Source organism: Symphalangus syndactylus, chromosome 19 (assembly GCF_028878055.3).
Source record: "Symphalangus syndactylus isolate Jambi chromosome 19, NHGRI_mSymSyn1-v2.1_pri, whole genome shotgun sequence".
Classification (NCBI taxonomy): Eukaryota; Metazoa; Chordata; class Mammalia; order Primates; family Hylobatidae; genus Symphalangus; species Symphalangus syndactylus.
In genome coordinates this window covers 90,308,799-90,328,802 of record NC_072434.2, presented here as the reverse complement: position 1 = coordinate 90,328,802, position 20,004 = coordinate 90,308,799, and the positions used below count along the sequence as shown (strand labels likewise).

Here is a 20,004-nt window from a genome sequence, read left to right as displayed (position 1 = left end):
TTCTTTCTGCAGATACACTGATAATATATATTATGACCAAAGAGATCTAACTAGCTTGAATTCCTCTTTGGGGAAATAACACTTTACCCAAAGGTGTTTATTTTTATCACTTTCTGGCATGTTTTGGGGATTTCATGATTACATGCCGACCAAATTCCTTTTAGATTCTTAAAGCCTCCTGCTCAGCCTCTAATTGCCACCTACTTTGTCTGGTAATTACCTGTTTGGAATCTAGTATTTTACGAAAACTAAAGATATTTGGTCTTCACCTTGATATAGCATCTAGATACACACCATCCTGTGCACAAGGAAACTTCATTGGGTGGTTGAGAGGCTTTTGCAGAGAGACAACCCTGTATGCACTTGAGGGCATTTGGGGAGTTCAGGCTCATCATTTTAGTAAGCGTTTTCACGGCGTTCTGCTGGAGTACGTAGCCAGTTCTGTATCTGCTTTTAGCTTAGTAAAAACCTGATCTGTCTCCATTACACTATAAGACATTATGTTGACTTTCAGCATTTTTGCACAGAATGTGAGATCTGCTAAGAGCAGGGTGCATGCCATTAAGAGGAGCATTTGGGGAGCTAGTATCACAGTCTTCTCAAGTTAGATTAGAACAGTGGTCACAGTGATGCCCATCAACCAGTACTCAGCCTTCGCCCATCAACCAGTACTCAGCCTTCACCCATCAACCAGTACTCAGCCTTTACCCAGAGGCCTCTTCATTCATTTGCTTCTGAGGATCGGCTTTCTGATTGATTCCAGTTAGGTTGACAATGGACTGGACTATCATCAAGCAGCCATAAAAAGGTCATTTTTTTTTCTATGCTTGTCAGTCTTTTTTTCTTTATTACAATCGGTAATTCTCATATTTCTTTTTCCTCCTGGTCTTTGTAACTTTTTTGTCATCAACTCATTTGTTCCCTTAATCCTTTTCTTTTCATGCCTTGTTTCCTGGTGTTTCATTTTGCTTCATTTCCCAAAGTGATCCTTACGTTTCAGCTTTTTAGTCATTTATTGATAATGCCTTAGTTAATTTTTTCCCCTTCAAACAGGTTTTACAGTAATAATCTCCCTCCCACCCAGCTTTATCATGGTATAATTGATAGATACTCATCTTTATTTACGGGTGTTTCTGTTTTGTTTTCTTTGACACCAACATTTCTTTTCCTGTCATTGATAACATTTTTTTCCAGAAACGGCAGGTTAATTCTAACTTAAATTATTTTGCTATTCATTGTCTTTGAATTCAAAGTTGGAAACCTCACATATGCAAATTCAGTTGTTTTTGCTGTAATTATCAAAGCCTGATTCCTTTAGTGTATATATTCTGTTTTGCATTTAGATGTAGGGGGGAAATGAGAGCATTTGTGCAAAATAAAGCTAGAGGGAAAGAAAGGATCACTTGGAATTTTATTTTTTATTAGAAATAACTAATTAAATCTGTATGTAACTCAAGAAAAGGAGAACTTGAGCTTTTGTTTGTAATAAGAGTAGGGTGACTGGTTGAATCTCACACATGCGAAAGTTGAGATGTTTCTTCTTGGTGGAAGTGATTACTAAGCAGTGATTATGAAAAAGGACAACACAGGGGAAAAGTGGAGAGTTCTCGTGGTCAGGTCACAAGCAGCACAGTCAGACTTGTAGGAGGTAGGAATTGCCTATATCATGACAAATATTTTTAAAAGAGATATGATGTGTAATGTGCATCATAGTAAAGCAACCATCGAGTGGATAATTCACTCCCACATCTTTCTGTAACCAAGGAAGGCAACAGGCTGTTGGCTGCCATGGACTCGGCTGGTATTTTAGATTATCCACCCCCTGGTTTACAGGTAATAAGAGTGATGCAGAAACAGTATGCCTCCTTGTTTTTCTTCAGTTCTTGTGTAGTTTTTCTAAATGCCATTGTGTATCCTTCATCACCTACCTTATATGTCCTGTGATCTTGAGAGCCAGTGCTCTCAATAAAAAATAGCCGATTAGTATGCTGGAGCATTCAATTCCTAGGTCAAAGACTTGTCAGGCTAATGATGAATGACTGTGAAATCCATCCCCAGTTTCCCTACCCGAATTATCTGCATAAGTGCTTTTACTCTGTTATTCAGAGAGAGCAGTGTGATAGGTGAAAAAGAAATGGGAATTTAGGTTTGAAAATAACTAATTTAAACTCCGTGCCAAGGGAAATGGCACTGCTTAACTGAGCATGGATAGAAAATACTGGGAACATATGTGCACAAAGTCACCTCCAGAGTATAGCCACATTTGGCATGACCACTGACTTGGCATAAGCAAAGTAACTTTATATCAGAGGCACATTTTGGGTTTTGAGTGACTTATGATAGCGTATTCTATGATGACTGACTCGGAATGGTGAAAGCAGAGAACTATGACTCTGAAAGTGGTGGTGAATCCTTCTGGGCAATGTTAAGAGTCAAGAAGGCCAGAGCAACCCAATCTGTGTAGTGGGTGAGGTTCCAAGAACAGGGGGTGGTCAGACGTTCAGGGCCCCTAGTGTGGCTGTGGTGACATAAACAACCTGTACTCAGATCCTACTGTTAAAGAAAACAATGCTCAGTCACGTTTATTAAAGCACAGGACCATGGCGATAGGTATAGAGACCACTGCAACCAGCGCTTGCACTGGGGGAGAAAGATTAGGCTCAGCTCCAAATACATTGTGGGTACATGGGAATTGGTAGCCAAGGGGCAGTGTGGGGTTTGGCGGATGGAAAATTACCAAGAGGAAATATCCAGGTAAGGGGGATTCTGGCTAACCTGACCTAACAGGATTAGGTCAGGCTTCTTTTACTAATTAAGAAAAATGTTTTAAATTTCTTTTTCTTTGGAATCTGTTGCTGGAGAATTAATGTATTTCTTAGTCATATGTCCTTGCTTTTGTCATGTTTCTTGTGTCCTTACATTGATGTCTGCACTTCTGGTCTAACAATTGCTTCCTCCATTTGTTTATTATCCATTTTTAATTTGTTTTATTTATTTTTTATTTTCTCTTCCACAGACGGTGACTTGTGCTCCTTCCAGTTTTTAAAATTTGCATTCATAGGGGAGGATTTTTCCTGAAGATAGATCAGTGGTGGTGTTTGGGTTGGACACTGTGTTTTTTCATTTGTTGTTGGTTGGTTGTGTGTGTGTGTGTGTGTGTGTGTGTGTGTGTGTGTGTGTTTTGGAGTGGGGGGCAGGGGGGCGGTTTCTTTTTTTTCAAGACAGGGTCTCACTCTGTTGCCCAGGCTGGAGTCCAGTGGCACAATCTTGGCTCACTGCAACCTGTGCCTCCTGGGTTCAAGCGATTCTCCCACCTCAGCCTCCCAAGTATCTGGGACTACAGGTGCGTGCCACCATGCCCGGCTAATTTTTGTATTTTTAGTGAAGACAGGGTTTCACCACGTTGGCCAGGCTGGTCTTGAACTCCTGACCTCAAGTGATCCACCGCCTTGGCCTCCCAAAGTGCTAGGATTACAGGCATGAGCCACCGCATGCAGCCTGGGTTGGGTGCTTTGGCTTTGGTTCTGGGTGCACGCAGTAGTGTCGTCTCCATATGATTTTTTTCTTTCTTTTTTTTTTTTTTTGGCTGTATTGGCATCCGTGGTGTCTATAATTTCCTCTGTGGCTCTGGGTGGTGTGGTTGTTAGCAGAAGCTGCAGTGACATTTTGCTGGGGACAGGGACCCCGGGTGCACCAGTCCTTGGGCCCCATGGTGGCGGTGGTGGGATAAATGTGCCTGTCCTTGGCCTCAAGGCTGTGTACACTGGCATCCACATTAGCAAATCTAGGCAGGTCAGTTCTTGGGCATCCAGTTGGCTTGCTTGGGTGCTGGTGGTGGGTGGCATCAGTGTGCTGGGTGGGAGGGTCCTTGGGCGTCTGGGCAGTGGGTGTGGCATAGGCAATGGCAATAGCAATGGCAGGAGCATCCTCTGGCTCCCAAGTGGCTGGTGTTGGTGTTGGCTACACCGGGCTGGGCAGGCCAGTCCTTAGGCCTGCAGTTGGCACATTCAATGGATGCTAGATGTGCTGGTAGCGGCAGGTCGGGTAGGCCATCCTCAGGCTTGCAGGGGAACTGCTCAGCTGCCCACAGTGGTGGATGGACGGGGTAGGGCGATCCCCAGGCCTTTGCATGGCTTGCCTGGGCACTGGGGTTGGTGGAACTGGGCCAGGTGTCCTGAGGAGTGTGTGCTTTGGTCCTAGGTGGTGGCTGCAGGTGGGTTAACCTGTCCTATGGTACTTGTACATGCATGGTGGCCTTGCTGCTGGGGCCACAGGGTCACTGCCAGTGGCTTGTGCTTCAGCCCTGGCAGCAGCAGGAGCCAGCAGTGGCTGTGGTGGAGGATTTCAGTGGGGCTCCAGGAATGTGGACATGCAAGGGCTATTGGGGCCCAAGGCGGGATGCTGCCTGGTGGAAGCTGGGCCCTCAAAATGGTGCAGTGCTGTAGCTGCTTAGGACTCAACCAGTATGTGAGGCCCAGCACAAGCTCCCTCCCTGGAGCAGTGCCACAGCGTGGTCTCTGGACAGCACTCTGTTAGTTTAAGGACCACAAGGGACTCTCCCGTGGCTCGGATCGCAGGAGTCCATGTGGGAATGTGGATGGCTGGGCGTCTCTCACTTACTCTCTCCACGCAGTGGGGAGCCTTTTCAGGGTCCCAGCCAAAGAGGCTGCCTCGCTTCCTTCTCCTTTCTTGCCTTAGGTGTCTCCTGTGACTTCTATGTTGAATTCCAGTGTTCCCTGTTAGATGATGTATTCCAGTTGTGATTCCGTCCTGCTGTTTTGGTTCTTCTTTGTGGAGGAAGCAAGTTCCAGATGCGTCTCCTCAGTCACCTTGAGGCCCCTCTTACCTAACTGGATTCTTGCTGAAGGCAGGCCACGGTGATCAGACATCACCTGAGGGTGGTGGAGGATGAGGAACATGCAGATTCTGAGTACCGAGGTTCTGGCGAAACGGGCTAGGCAGGGTTCTTTTGCTAAAACTGGATTCCGAGGAACCACACAGATGGACCTAGGAGATTCAGAGGCGTGAATAAAGTTTGGCCAAGTAAAGAATCTTTGTCACTAGTTACGTACACTGTGACTTACTTCCGGAAACCTAGAGGTATATGTAGTGGTACTACTGTATTTCATTAATTCTGAGATGTCTGATTTATAATACACAGGCTGACAGAGCTTAATTGTTAGTGTTTTTTCTTAGTGGTGCGTAACATAATGGTGTGGACTGTTTATTCAGTGGGTCTTACAGTTGACCGAACTATGGTAATAATTACGATCTTGCTACCATTTACTAAGCTTCCCGTATGCCCTGAGTCATTCCAAGGCCCACATGTATTTTCTCATTTAATCCTCACAATCCCTCCATTTTATAGCTTTCTGGTAAATTCTGGTACTTTATTTCTGGGCTTTTCCTAATAAAATCTCATTAGCCAATGGTTTAGAAATGCAGGCACATTTAACACATTTTACCCTACGTAAAGCAACTGAATCCCTGATGTTTTAAAATATGGTGACATGGGATGGCAGAAGGCATTCACGAAACAGGAGACATTTGGGTTCATTTTGGGGGGATATGGAGGAGGACCGGGGTAGGAGGGAAGCTTACGTTTCTATTCTGTCTCTGGTTGTGCCATGTATGAATTCCTGCAAATACTGTGACATTCACATGACAAAGTGCCAAGGCTTCATTTTCTCTTTCTTCCTTTAGCTACTTGCTCTTTTGTAGCTGATTTATCTTTGCAGCCTGCATTAGGAGAGAATATCCCTCTCTCTGTGGCATTAATTTGGGAATGGCGGCTGGCTGTAGTTAGACCACAGGAGAGTGGAAATTCAAAGGCCATCCATTTTAGTTTATGCTTCCCAGCTGGTCTTCAGTCATCCCCAGCAATTCTTCCTGTGGACGATCTGAGAGTACGCGGAGGCCAGCCCGCCTCCCAGGGCCACGGAAGAGCAGCAGACTCATTTGTTTCTAAATTGATCTGACAGATTCGACGCTGCCCTGCATTATTGCAACTTGTGTTTTGACAGTGACTTACAAAGAAATATGGCCAATAGTCGGGAAAATAATCTTTGGCTGAGGAAGGCTAAAGTTTGTCAAAATTAGAGAGAAATGAGGAGTTTTTTACATTTTTGTTTTTTACTTGGGCAGTGAAATAATAGCAACGTGATTAAAAGCGACAATTTTTCCTCTTTTCTTCCTAGTGCCTAGCACTGTGCTTGGTACATAATAGACCCTTAATGAATGAACAAATCTATCCTTCTCATGGGTCTAGGGTCCAACACTGTGTTTCAGACCCGACCTTTAGCTTAACCCCCTCCCCCAATCTGCCTATAGGTACTTCCTTCATAACTGTGTTTTCTGCTAGGGTTATTTTGACAAACTAAATTTTGTTGATGCATGAGAAAATAGGACCATGTGGCCTTAGAAGCGTCTGTTGAGTTCTCTTTTCTTTCGTGAAGATGCTGTACTCATAGCTTCTTCGTGAGGGGATTGGAGAACTGGAAGAGGTGAGGTGAAGTGCTTCGAGATGTTAGTGGCATGGGAATGTCAGATGTTCCTCTCATGGACAACATATTTGGGGTTTAGTGTGAAGACCTGTGTTTGATAGAAAACAGTGTGTTGAGTGGTGTGATTTTCCAGGTGGCCTCGGCATGTGGTGGAGGAATGTGGTGGAGGAGAGCTTTGAGGACAAGCAGGTTTGGAACAACTCTGAGACCATCTCTCCTCCTGTTCAGATTCTCTGTCACTTGTATTCAGCTCTTCCTGTATCTCCTTTCTGGCTCTTCAGAGAAAAAACCTAAATTGTGGTATTTTAGGCAGTACTATTTTTAATATTGCTGTGCTGTTTCCTTTTTTAAATTTAACTGCTGGGGCACATGGACAGGATGTTCAGGTTTGTTCCATAGGTAAACATGTGCCATGGTGGTTTGCTGCAGCTGTCACCCCATCACCTAGATATTAATCTAATCCCAGCGTGCATTAGCTATTTATGATGATGTTCTTCCGCCCCACAATCCCCTGACAGGCCCCAGTGTATGTTGTTTCCCTCCCTGTGTCCATGTGTTCTCAATGTTCAGCTCCCACTTATAAGGGAGAACATATGGTGCTTGGGTTTCTGTTCCTGCATTAGTTTGCTGAGGATATTGACTTCTGGCTCCATCCATGTCCCTGCAAAGAACATGATCTTGTTCCTTTTTCTGACTGAATAGTATTCCATGGTGTATATGTACTATTATTTTTTTATCCAGTCTATTATTGATGGACATTTGAGTTAATTCCTTGTCTTTGCTATTGTGAATAGTGCTGCAATGAAAATAGACATGCATGTATCTTTATAGTAGAATAACTTATATTCCTTTGGGTATATACCCAGTAATGAGATTGCTGGGTCAAATGGTATTTCTGGTTCTAGGCCTTTGATGAATTGCCACACTCTTGCACAATGATTGAACAAATTTACATTCTCACCAACCATGTAAAAGTATTCCTATTTCTTTGCAGCCTTGCCAGCATCTGTTGTTTCTTGACTTTTTAATCACCATTCTGACTGGGTGAGATGCTCATTGTGGCTTTGATTTGCATTTCTCTGATCAGTGATGTTGAGCTTTTTTTCATGTTTTTGGCGGCATAAATGTCTTCTTTTGAGAAGTGTCTGTTCATGTCCTTTGCCCATTTTTTTAACGGGGCTGTTTGTTTTATTCTTGTAAATTTGTTTAAGTTCCTTGTAGACTCTGGACATTAGACCATTGTTAGATGGATAGATTGCAAAAATTTTCTTCCATTCTATAGGCTGTTTGCTCTGATGACAGTTTCTTTTGCTGTGTAAAAGCTCTTTAATTAGATCCCATGTGTCCATTTTTGCTTTTGTTGCAATTGCTTTTGATGTTTTCTTCATGAAATCTTTGCCTATGTCTATGTCCTGAATGGTATTGGCAAGATTTTCTTCTGGAGTTTTTTATAGTTTTGGGTTTTACATTTAAGTCTTTAATCCATCTTGAGTTAATTTTTGTATAAGGTGTAAGGAAGGGGTCAAGTTTCAGTTTTCTGCACATGGCTAGCCAGTTCCCCAAGCACCATTTTTTAAATAGGGAATCCTTTCTCCATTGCTTTTGTCACGTTTATCGAAGATCAGATGGTGGTAGATGTGCAGTCTTATTTCTGAGTTCTCTATTCTGTTCCATTAGTCTGTGTGTCTGTTTTTGTACCAGTACCATGCTGTTTTGGTTATGGTAGCCTTGTAGTGTAGTTTTAAGTTTGGTAGCATGATGCCTCCAGCTTTGTTCTTTTTGCTTAGGATTGTCTTGGCTCTACAGGCTCTCTTTTGGTTCCATATGGATTTTAAAAAAGTTTTTTCTAATTCTGTGAATAATGTCAATGGTAGTTTAATGGGAAGAGCATTGAATCTATAAATTACTTTGGGCAGTATGGCTATTTTCATAATATTGATTTCTCCTATCTATGAGCATGGAATATTTTCCCATTTATTTGTGTCCTCTGATTTCCTTGAGCAGTGGCTTATCGTTCTCCTTGAAGAGATTCTTTATTTTCCTTGTTAGCTGTATTCCTAGGTATTTTATTCTCTTTGTAGCAATTATGAATGGGAGTTTATTCATGCTTTGGCTCTCTGCATGTCTGTTGGTGTATAGGAATGCTTGTGATTTTTGCACATTGATTTTTTTTTTAATCCCGAGACTTTGCTGAAGTTGCTCATCAGCTTAAGAAACTTTTGGGCTTAGACGATGGGGTTTTCTAGATATAGGATCATGTCATCTGCAAACAAAGACAATTTGACTTCTTCTCTTCCTATTTGAGTACCCTTTATTTCTTTCACTTGCCTGAGTGCCTTGGTCAGAACTTCCAATACTATAGTGAATAGGAGTGGTGAGAGAGGGCATCCTTGTCTTGTGCCAGTTTTCAAGAGGAATGCTTCCAGCTTTTGCCTATTCAGTATGACATTGGCTGTGGGTTTGTCATATATGGCTCTTATTATTTTGACTTATGTTCCTTCAATACCTAGTTTATTGAGGGTTTTTAACATGAAGGGGTGTTGAATTTTCTCAGATGTTGTCTGCATCTATTGAGATAATCATGTGGTTTTTGTCACTGGTTCTGTTTATGTGATGAATTAAATTTACCGATTTGCAAATATTGAACCAGCTTTGCATCCCTGGGATGGAGCCTACTTGATCATGGTGTATAAGTTTTTTGATGTGCTGCTGGATTTGGTTTACCAGTATTTTATTGAGGATTTTCACATTGATGTTCAGGAGTATTGGCCTGAAGTTTTCTTTTTTTTGTTGTATCTCTGCCAGGTTTTGGTGTCAGGATGATGCTGGCCTCATAAAATGAGTTAGCGAGGAGTCCCTCCTTTTCAATTGTTTGGAATACTTTCAGAAGAAATGGTACCACTTCCTCTTTGTACCTCTTGTAGAATTCAGCTGTCAATAAATCTGGTCCTAGGCTGCTTTTTGTTGGTAGGCTATTACTGCCTCAATTTTGGAACTTGTTACTGATCTGTTCAGATTCTACTTCTTCCTGCTTTAGTCTTGGGAGGATGTATGTTCCAGGAATTTATCCATTTCTTCTAGATTTTCTAGTTTATGTGCATAGAGGTGTTTGTAGTACTCTGATGGTTGGTTGTATATCTGTGGGGTCAGTGGTGATATCCCCTTTATCATTTTTCATTGTGTCAATTTGATTCTTCTCCCTTTTTAAGTCTAGCTAATGGCCTATTTTATTTAAAAAAAAAAAAAACAAACAAAAACAAACCCAGCCCCTGTATTTGTTGATTTTTTTTTTTTTTTTGGAAGATGTGTGTGTGTGTGTGTGTCTGTCCTCAGTTCCTCTCTGGTGTTGGTTATTTGTTGTCTTCTGCTAGCTTTGGGGTTTGTTTGCTCATGGGTCTCTAGTTCTTTGAGTTGTGATGTTAGGATGTCAATTTGAGGTCTTTCTAGCTTTTTGATGTGGGCTTTTAGTACCATAAATTTCCCTCTTAACACTGCTTTAGCTCTATCCCAGAGATTCTGGTACATAGTTTCTTCGTTCTCATTAGTTTCAAAGCACTTCTTCATTTCTGCCTCAATTTCATTATTTACCCAGGAGTCATTCAGGAGCACCTTGTTCAATCTCCATGTAGTTGTGTGGTTTTGAGTGAATTTCTTAATCTTGAGTTCTAATTTGATTGTGCTGTGGTCTGAGAGACGGTTATGATTTTAGTTATTTTGCATTTGCTGAGGAGTGTTTTACTTCCAATTAGTAAAACAATTAGAAGTGATCAATTTTAGAGTAAGTGCCACGTGGCACAGAGAAGAATGTATATTCTGTTTTGGGGGGTTAGAGATCTTTATAGATATGTCAGATCCACTTGATCCGGAGCTGAGTTCAGATCCTGAATAGCTTTGTTAATATTCTGTCTTGATGATCTGTCTGATGTTGACAGTGGGGTGTTAAAGTCTCCCATTATTATTGTGTGGGAATCTAAGTCTCTTTTTAGGTCTTGAAGAACTTGTTTTATGAATCTGGGTGCTCCTTTATTGGGTGTATATATAGTTAGGATAGTTATCTCTTCTTGTTTAATTGAACCCTTTACCATTATGTAATGCCCTCCTTTGCCTTTTTTGATCTTTGCTGGTTTAAAGTCTGTTTTGATAAAAACTAGGATTGCAATGCCTGCTTTTTTTCTGCTTTCCATTTGCTTGGTAAATTTTCCTGTATCCCTTTATGTTGAGCCTGTATGTGTCTTTGCACATGAGATGGGTCTCTTGAATACAGCACACTGATGGGTATTGACTCGTTATCCAGCTTGCCATTCCGTGTCTTTTAATTGGGGCATTTAGCCCGTTTACATTTAAGGTTAATACTGTTATGTGTGAATTTGACCTTGTCATCATGATGCTAGCTGGTTATTTTGCAGACTTGTTGATATAGCTGCTTCATAGTGTCATTGGTCTGTGTACTTCAGTGTGTTTCTGTAGTGGCTGGTAACAGTTTTTCCTTTCCATATTTAGTGCATCCTTCAGGAGCTCTTGCAAGGTAGGCCTGGTGGTGACACATTTCCTCACCATTCGCTTGTGTGAAAAGGATTTCATTTCTCCTTCACTTATGAAGCCTAGTATGGCCAGTTATGAAATTCTGGGTTGGAAATTATTTTCTTTAAGAATATTGAGGCAGGGTGCAGCAGCTTATACCTGTAATCCCAGCCCTTTGGGAGGCTGAGGCGGCCAGATCACTTGAGGTCAGGAGTTGGAGACCAGCCTGGCCAACATGGCGAAAACCTGTCTCTACTAAAAATACAAGAAAATTAGCTGGGCATGGTGGCATGCACCTGTAATCTCAGCTACTCAGGAGGCTGAGGCAGGAGTATCACTTGTACCTGGGAGGTAGAGGTTGCAGTGAGCCGAGATTGTTCCACTGCTCTCCAGCCTGGGCGACAGAGTGAGACTCTGTCTCAAAACAAACAAACAAGCAGAAACGTTGAATATTGATCCCTAATCTCTTCCACCTTGTAGGGTTTCCACTGAGAGATCTGCTGTTAGTCTGATGGGCTTCCCTTTGTACGTGACCTGGCCTTTCTCTCTGGCCGCCCGTAACATTTTTTCTTCCATTTCTACCATGGAGGATCTGACGATTATGAGTGTTGGGGTTGATCTTCTCATGGAGTATCTTCCTGGGGTTCCCTGGATTTTTTGAGTTTGAATGTTGGTCTGTCTTGCTAGGTTGGGCAAGTTCTCCTGGATGATACCTTGAGGTATGTTTTCCAACTCGGTTTTGTTCTCCCCGGCTCTTTCAGGTACCCCAATCAGTTGTAGATTTGGTCTTTTTATATAAACCAATAGTTCTTGGAGCTTTTGTTCATTCCTTTTCATTCTTTTTTCTCTAATCTTGTCTACCTGTCTTATTTCAGCAAGATAGTCTTCAAGCTCTGAATTCTTTCCTCCACTTGGTCTGTTCAGCTATTGTAATATGTGGTTGCATTGTGAAGTTCTCATGTTGTGTTTTTCAGCTCCATCAGGTCATTTATGTTCCTCTCTCAACTGGTTATTCTGCTTAATAGCTCTTGTCGTGTCTTATCATGGTTCTTAGCTTCTTTGCATTGGGTTAGAACAAACTACTTTAACTCAGTGAAGTTCGTTATTACCCACCTTCTGAAGCCTACTTTTGTCATTTCTTTTTTTTTTTTTTTTTTTTTTTTTTTTTTTGAGATGGAGTCTTGCTATCGCCCAGGCTGGAGTGCAGTGGCATGATCTCGGCTCACTGCAGGCTCCACCCCCTGGGGTTCATGCCATTCTCCTGCCTCAGCCTCCCGAGTAGCTGGGACTACAGGCGCCCGTCACCTCACCCGGCTAATTTTTTTTTTTGTATTTTTAGTAGAGACGGGGTTTCACCATGTTAGCCAGGATGGTCTCGATCTCCTGACCTCGTGATCCGCCCGCCTCAGCCTCCGAAAGTGCTGGGATTACAGGCGTGAGCCACCGTGCCTGGCCAGACTCTGCCTAGTTCTGTGCCCTTGCTGGAGAGATGTTGCAGTCATTTGAATGAGAAGAGTCACTCTGGCTTTTTGAGTTTTCAGCAATTTTGCATTGATTCTTTCTCATCTTTGTGGGCTTATCTACCTTCGATCTTTGAGGCCGTTGACCTTTAGGTGGGGTTTTTGTGGAGTCTGTTTTGTTGATGGTGATGTTGGTGGTAGTGGTGCTTTCTGTTTTTTGTTTGTTTTTGTTTTTTTTTTTTAACAGTCAAGACCCTCTTCCATAGGGCTGCTGTGGTTTGCTGGGTCCACTCCAGACCGTATTCACCTGGGTGCTTCCTGCACCTGGAGGTATCACCAGTGGAGGCTGCAGAATAGCAAAGATGGCTGCCTGCCCCTTCCTCTGGGAGCTTCCTACCAGAAAGGCACTGACCTGATGCCAGCTAGAATGCTCCTGTCGGAGGTATCTGGTGACCCCAGCTGGGAAGTCTCACCCAGTCAGGAGGCACAGGATGAGGGACCTGCTTAAAGAAGCAGTGCGGCTGCCCCTTGGCAGAGCAGGTGCACTGTGCTGGGGGGAATCCCCCTTGTCTGGACTGCGTGGACTCTTCAGAGCCAGCAGGCAGGAAAGACTAAGTATGCTGAACATAGAGACCATATCTGCCCCTCCTCCCAGTGCTCTGCCCCAGGGAGATCAGAGTTCTGTCCATAAACCCCTGGCTGGAGTTGCTGAAATTCCCTGAGGGGGGAAGGTGAGGAGGCATGGATCTGCCACCCACCTAAAGAAACAGTCTGGCCATGGTTTGTCATAGCCGCTACGCTGCACTGTGGAGAATTCCTCCCAGTCCAAACCACCCAGTCTCCCTGGCACTGACTGGAGCCACAGTGATTGCAGCTGTCCCTCTCTCTTCTTCTTTTTCAGTGACATGAAGGCCTCCCACAGGAAAAGACTTTGGAACCTGTTCTTAAGGGACCAGTGGTATTTCAGTAGCTAGAGGAAGGAGGGGAGAACATTCTAAGCAGGGGACTGTTCCACCTGGCAGAGACGTGAAGGTGTGAAGACAGGAAAACTGAGAGGAAAACATGAGAAGGCAGACACTAGAGAAGATACTGGAAAAGTTGATGGGAACCAGATCTGGACCCAACAGTCAGCCTGTCTCCTCTAGGCCAGGGTTTGGCTATTTATTTATTTATTTATTTTTTCCTGAGATGGAGTCTTGCTCTGTTGTCAGGCTGGAGTGCAGTGGCACGATCTTGGCTCACTGCAACCTCTGCCTCCCAGGTTCAAGTGATTCCCCTGCCTCAGCCTCCTGAGTAGCTTGGACTACAGACACCTGCCATCACCATGCCTAGCTAATTTTTTGTATTTTAGTAGAGACGGGGTTTCACCATATTGGCCAGGCTGGTCTCAATCTCCTGACCTCGTGATCCACCCGCCTTGGCCTCCCAAAGTGTTGGAATTACAGGTGTGAGCCATGGTGCCCGGCCTATCTTTTTTTTTTTTTTTTTTTTTTTTGAGACGGAGTCTTGCTTTGTCGCCCAGGCTGGAGTGCAGTGGCGCGATCTCGGCTTACTGCAAGCTCTGCCTCTCGGGTTCACGCCATTCTCCTGCCTCAGCCTCCCTAGTAGCTGGGACTACAGGTGCCCGCCACCACGCCCAGCTAATTTTTTGTATTTTTAGTACAGACGGGGTTTCATCGTGTTAGCCAGGATGGTCTCGATCTCCTGAACTTGTGATCTGCCCGCCTCAGCCTCCCAAAGTGCTGGGATTACAGGCGAGAAGCCATCTTGCCCGGCTCTGTCTATCTTTGAACCGATACTTCTATAATGCTTTCTTAGTCAAGAGGGTCCCACTAACTAGCTAAGAAGAGTTTGTCAAATTGTATTTTCAGCAATGTCCATTACAAAAGAAAATATGTTTAATCTACTTTTCTAAATTATCTCTTCTTCACATTCCTTTCTTTTTCTGTTTTTCTTTTTTTGTTGTTGTTGTTGAGACGGAGTCTTGCTCTGTTGCTGAGGCTGGAGTGCAGTGGTGTGATCTCAGCTCACTGTAACCTCCACCTCCCAGGTTCAGGTGAGTAGCCTCACCCTCTTGAGTAGCTGGGACTATAGCCTCGGGCCACCACACCTGGCTAATTTTTGTATTTTTAGTAGAGACAGGGATTCACCATGTTGGCCAGGCTGGTCTTGAACTCCTCTTTTCTTCACATTCTGATGAACTCTTGAGTCAGGAAAGGGGAACCTTCCTTGCAAATTGCTGCAGGAACTCACTGAAGCGGTGTAGGGCGGTGTGCTGGTGTTTCAGCTTCTTACCAACTCAGGGATCTGCTCAGGAAGGAGGCTGGGAATGGTACTATTTATGTATTCATGATAGTGACTAGTTAAAAATGGTACCAGAAGAGAAGACAAATGATCAAATGATATCCTCGCATTGAAATCCCACCAGTCTGATTTATGTATCTGGCCATCTATAAAAGTGTCTGGAAGAGGAGGGGGAAGAATTATGAGCTACTTCTATACAAAGGAACAGTGTAGGGGTGGGAATGAAGCCATGATGAATTTCCTCTTTTATTTCTTTCTATATTTCCAAAAATAAAGGAGCATACCTGGAGAGATCAAAAGAGGGGCTGTCTGACCTCAGAGACTGATTTCTCGATACCTCTGGACTGCATAATTGAAGTTGTGACTCTCTCATCTGATCCGTGTTTGTTCTTCCCTGGCTCCTGCCCACTAGGTTATGGGGCAGTATCCAGGGATCAGGCATGCTTGGGCAACCAAAGAAGGACTGGCCCACCGAGGTGCTCCCCATCTAGACTGCCATTGGCTGCCAGAAACAGCCACACACTGGTCCCCAAAATACCATCATGCGGGCCCGCACAGCTTGTACACGAGTCATGCACACTTCACCTGCTGTCATGTGAAATACCTGCTTCTGGGTTTCACTCCCTGAGATATCAGGCATCATCGGTATGACAGACCCTTGCCTGCCAAAAGTTCACCTGGAGAGAATATTCACCTTAATTTCTACATAGTGAAAGGAACCTCACACACTGTATCTTTCATTTGGGGATTACATTAAGCAGTTCATTAGTGTGCAGTCTTACCTTTCACGTGTTAACATTTTTCTGTAGTTTTCTTTTCTCCATTAATTTGATGGAAAAACAGATAATTTGAGCCACATGCTGCCATATGTAATTCAACTTCAGTCAGGTGCTATGCAGCACCTAGCATACTTGATTTAGGAATTTACTACTGGGACTAAGATTACAGTGAAGAGTCCTGGTACTGCTGGGGGTAGATTTCTACACCACTTACTTGGAAGGAGAATAATGAAACTAGAGTATCATAGAAGAGAATGTTTTTGAAGATTTAAGCTGAACAAAAGAATCTTTAAGTGTGACACATGGGAGAAAGTTTAGTTCATTGTGATAAACTTTTTGGGTAGGAGCACATCTAAATGAAATTGGTAGTGGAACAGGTGTGACTGCAGAGCTATGGAAACCTATAAAGATGTCTTGTAATAAATTATTTAAGAATTTCTGAGCCTCAGGATGTGGGAGGAAAATGAAACAATGAAATGATGTGTCAGAGCTTTATGCTTCTGCACGTATTTGACAGACATCTGTGGTAAGTGCTCGTTTCATCAGATGGCTTTAAGGAGGTGAAATGCCAGGTAAGAGCCTCAGGGAAGGAACAGTGGACAAATTTGTGACTATTTTGCTATTAGCAAGGATAGTTGTTTATAAGTTCTGTTGTGAGTAAAGCTTTTAGAAAATGAAAATCTCTGGATTTTAGAAAGCAAGCATGTTATCTAAAGGGGCTTCATTTGCTAACATTTGGCAGTTTGACTGTGGGAAAGATATAAAATAGAAAGCACAATTTTATGATTGCCATTCCTTATGATACTGGCCTTGATATTGATTTTAGCCTTGACAAGTGATTGTTAAGGATTTTGTGTGTCTAGTGTGCACTGCAGACTTATTTGTGGCCAGAGCTTGAAATGGGACAGACACCACTGCAGTTGTGAAAACAGTTGGATGTATCGCAGTCTAGAAAGACAAATTCCCAAATATATTGTCATGTGTGGTGGGATAAAGAGTTTTCTTAGGCCGGGCGTGGTGGCTCACGCTTGTAATCCCAGCACTTTGGGAGGCCGAGGCAGGCGGATCACGAGGTCAGGAGATCGAGACCACGGTGAAACCCCGTCTCTACTAAAAATACAAAAAAAAAATTAGCCGGGCGCCGTGGCGGGCGCCTGTAGTCCCAGCTACTTGGGAGGCTGAGGCAGGAGAATGGTGTAAACCCGGGAGGCGGAGCTTGCAGTAAGCCGGGATCGCGCCACTGCACTCCAGCCTGGGTGACAGAGTGAGACTCCGTCTCAAAAAAAAAAAAAAAAAAAAGAGTTTTCTTAAATAATACTATTTTATTTTTCATTTGACTTGTATTATAAAGTGAATTTGTAAAATCTTTAATAATCATAGCATATAAAGACAAATTTTTAGTTTTCTCATTTATCATGTGATATTGCATGGTTTAACTTGCTGTAAATTAGTTTTGTAAAAACATTATTACCACAGTTTTTTTTTTTGTGGCGGGGAGGGACAGTCATTGGAGTGCAGTGGTGCAATCATGGCTCACAGCCGCCTCAGCCTCCTGAGTAGCTGGACCTACAGGTGCATGGCACCATGCCCAGCTAATTTTTGTATTTTTTATAGAGACGAGGTTTTGCCATGTTGCCCAAGCTGGTCTCAAACTTCTGGGCTCAATCAATCCACTTGCCTTGGCCTCCCAAAGTACTGGGATTACAGGAGTGAGCCACCACGCCTGGCCTTAATCAACACAAATTTTTAAATGAAATATTATTGCTTTGGGCCTTAGGTTGCATATTGCTTTCATGACCTGATGCTTAACATTCTTATAATTTACTCTTTAAGAAACCAGCTGGATTATGTTTCATGACTTCTATGTTCCTTTTCTCGATTATAAGACAAGAAAGGTTTTAGGTAGCAAAGTGCAAGCACATTCCAAATCACACACTGGGGACTTTCGTGGTCTTCACGCCATCTGCAAAAAAAATAAGATTACGTATTCAATGTATGTTCTGCTTCTAACATTTTTTCAAATATTAGAGATGTCTTGAGGTGCTCTATAAGAATTTCAACCTGGTAAGTCATGATATAAAGCATCTTGAGACGAATTTATAGAATTATCATTTTATGTATTTTCCCTTGTTTTTCAACATCCTTGCTTTCTGTCATTAAATTATTTAAAATTTTAATTAACAAATAACAATTGTATATATTTAGAGTGCAATGTGAATTTTTGGTAAATGTATACAAGGTGGAATGATTAAATCAAGCTAATTTAGCATATCCCTTACCTCATGTCATTTTTTATGGTGAGGCATTTGAAATTTTTTCTCGGAAACTTTGAAATATATATACAATTTATTATTAACTGTAGTCATCATGCTGTGCTGATCTCAAGAACTTATTCCTCCTGTGAAGAAGGTGAAACTTTGCACCCTTTGACCAACATCTCCCCATTTCTCTCCCCAGCCCACGCCTCTGGTAACCACCATTATACTCTATTACTATGAGTTTGACTTTAATATTCCACATATAAGTGGGGTCATGGATTATTTGTTTTTTTGCACCTGGCTTAGTTCACTTAACATACTGTCCTCCAGGCTCATCCATGTTGTTGCAAGTGACAGAATTTCCTTCTTTTTCAGGGCTGAATAGTACTCCATTTGTGTATCTATACTTCATTTTCTTGATCCATTTGTTGATGGATACTTAGGTTAATTCCGTATCTTGGCTAATGTGAAAAATGCTGCAATGTACATGAGAGTGGGAGCACACAGATCTCTTAGTTAGTTCGGATGTATATTCGGAAATGGGATTGCTTGACTATATGGCAATTCTATTCTGAAGCTTTCGCGTAACATCTGTACAGTTTTTCATAATGGCTGGACCAATGTAGACTCCACCAGCGTGCAGGAATTCCCTTTTCTCCACATCCTCACCAACGTTTATCTTTCGTCTTTTTGATGAAACAGGCATGAGGTGATACCTCATAGTGATTTTATTTTGTATTTTCCTAATGATTGAGCATTTGGTGATATTGAGCATTTTCTCATGAATCTTTTGACCATTTGTATGTCTTCTTTTGAGAAATGTCTACTCAAATCCTTTGCCCATTTTGAAATTGGGTTATTTGTTTTCTTGATATTGTGTTGCTTGAGTTCCTTATATATTTTAGGTATTAACCTCTTATCCGTTGTATGGTTTACAAATATTTTCTCCCACTCTGTGGGTTGTCTCTTTCTTGACCATTTCCTGTGCTATGCAGAAGCTTTTTGGTTTGATGCATCCCCATTTGTCTACATTGTGCTTTGGGGGTCGTATCTCCTACATGTTTCTGTCTTTAATCAGGGGTCCATTAGGTTTGCAAATGAAATAACGTGACTAAGAAACAGTGGAAAACTATAATGTCAAACTGTCGCAAGACTAGCAGTGTGGTGAAGATGCAGCTTAGTGACTAAGTCGTGAACGTGGACCTTCGCCCCCGCAACCTTAAAGCATGCTCCCTGGTAAAACATGAGACCCTCCAGCAACTTCCTGGCAAAGGGAAATGTAGTGTGGTCATTGTTTCCATTATGGATTTTTTTTTAAATTGAAATTGAAACAGATGCCGAAATCACCTGTACTCTCGTAAACCTTCTGGAAACACTTTGGGGATTCTGGGATTTGCGAATCATCATTTGAGAAGTACAGACTCTCCTCTCCTGAGCTGACCTCCCTCACCATCCTGGTTCCCTCCCGCTGTTCTGGTGTGACCAAAAGAGGGAATGGGACAGGCAAGGCCTGAATTGGGTCCTGAAAGATGGATAAATATTTGCCATACAGATAAGGAGGGATTGGGAGATACAATTTTTAATCTCTTAAGGTTTATGAGAAGATTCTGGAAAAAAATCTGTACTTAATAACCTGTCATATTCTGTGGGTAGAGAAAAATATACCCTGATTAAAATTCTTATTGTGCTTTTAAAGCTAGAGAAATATTAGTTCTAGGAGTGGGGGGGTCGGGGGGCGGAGGCAATTATGTAGTGTGAAAACCTCTGCTTTTAGTTTTCACACCTGCCAACTCTTCCTCCTTCCAGTCTTTCTGTCCAGAGTTTAATAAAACTAAGTGCATTAAACTCCGTTTTGAAAACTCACATTTAGTCCCTCTAATTAGTAAACTTGATGTGCCTGAAGTCTTCTGTGCCAAACACTGTACTGAACATTTTAGACAGAAAAGTTTTAAAGGAGATGCAGATGGTCTTGGAGGAAACCACTGTATAGTTGTGTTCAGAAACTGCATTCCCTTCTTTTTAAATGTGTTTTAAAATTTGTATATATATTTGGAAATTGAAAGTATTGTTTGAAATAGGCTGTGTAGAATTCAGTAATTGGGGGAGGGGGCTGGGAAGTGGCTGGGTTCTTGCGTTGGGTGTAGAATTACTCAGCTCTGATTGGTTGTGAGTTTTCTTA

General features: G+C 42.5%; 1 protein-coding gene across 5 annotated transcripts in view; it reads left to right on the top strand.

Annotated features, from left to right (window-relative positions):
* SMYD3 (SET and MYND domain containing 3) overlaps positions 1 to 20,004 on the top strand; it is a 745,729-nt gene that overhangs the window by 552,929 nt on the left and 172,796 nt on the right. The window contains exon 1 of one of the 5 annotated variants that reach the window (XM_063613547.1): positions 800 to 808. The exons of 3 other annotated variants lie outside the window; for them this stretch is intronic. The gene's annotated coding sequence lies outside the window, so the exon portion shown is untranslated. Of the gene's footprint in view, positions 1 to 799; positions 809 to 16,100; positions 16,140 to 20,004 lie in introns of those variants that run through there. One more of the 5 variants, XM_063613545.1, reaches the window with a different exon arrangement.